Source organism: Carlito syrichta, unplaced genomic scaffold (genome assembly GCF_000164805.1).
Source record: "Carlito syrichta isolate Samal-C Ts95f unplaced genomic scaffold, Tarsius_syrichta-2.0.1 Scaffold73072, whole genome shotgun sequence".
NCBI lineage: Eukaryota > Metazoa > Chordata > Mammalia > Primates > Tarsiidae > Carlito > Carlito syrichta.
Window position 1 is genome coordinate 162,802 of NW_007017168.1, and position 1,250 is coordinate 164,051.

The following is a 1,250-nucleotide window of genomic DNA, read 5'->3' on the forward strand; positions in this document are numbered from 1 at the left end:
GTCTATAATACTGAGTGACCTCTCACAGAAACAAAGATCCGAGTATCACATGTTCTCACTCATATAATGGACCTTGAACATCCAATGTAATACTATAAGAAAATGACTGACGATACTGGGAAACTATGGGGGGAGAGGGAGATGGGATTAACAGTAGCAAATATCTGTCTGCGGATGGGGAATCACCTCTTATCAACAGGGTGCCTGAATGAAACGTAATTTATACCTAACCCTTAACTGCACCCCACAACATCATAATAAAAAATATTGATAAAAAAAACATTGAGCTCACAGTTATCAACACTATAACTCATGCCTGAATGAAGCTTACCTAACATATTTTCCTCATAAGGTGCATTGCAACCTTCTTGTGCTTAAAAACACTAGACAGTACTTCAGCACTCTTTGGGAGCAATTTTAAACAGTGAAATCACCAACAACAAGGCACAAGTATGCAAAAGTGGCAGTCAACATATTGCAGAAAGGCCACTTGTTTGAAGTATGAGAGCTGAAGCAAGAAGGTAGAACACTGACTTGTTTGACTTCTGCTGGGAACATGTGCATTAAGCCACTTAAACTTTTTGCTGCTCTGTTCATGAACATATCTGCAAATGACTGTGAGAATGCTGCAAGCATTGATTTTAGGGTTGCACATACATTTTAGAGAGTAGGTAAAATTACAAATATAGGATCTATGAATAATAAGAATCAACTGTACATTACTCTACAGAACAGTCTGGTAAGAATATCACACCTGGCATGCTACCCCTGTCAACGGACTCTTGATGTCACTTCTGTGAAAAATTAACATTCTTGTGCCTCTGCATCACTTTCTTAAGATTCAATATCATGGTAGAAGCATCTATGGGACAAGCCTAGGGCCTTATCTCTCACCAAGACTCTCACAATGGGAAATGATTTGATTATAGGAAGAGTGTTCTGGTTAGGATAGCATCCTCAATGATAAATACCCACCAAAGTCGACCACTTTGTCACATGCAGCCTTTTTTCCATGTTTATATGTTGTACCTCAAATTGTTCTCACAAAGCATAGTTCAGCTAAAGTTCCTGCAGCTAAAAACAACATCATCCTCTCCCTCAAATGAGGGACATCTCAAAATCTTATCGGTTACTGCATCTGGCTCTACTTCCAGGTTCTCTGGGTAGTGGTCATCCTTCCTCTAGTTTTGATGCAATACTATGGAGTAAATTGTGTAAGTTCATCCTCACTACCAACTTGAAGTAATAAA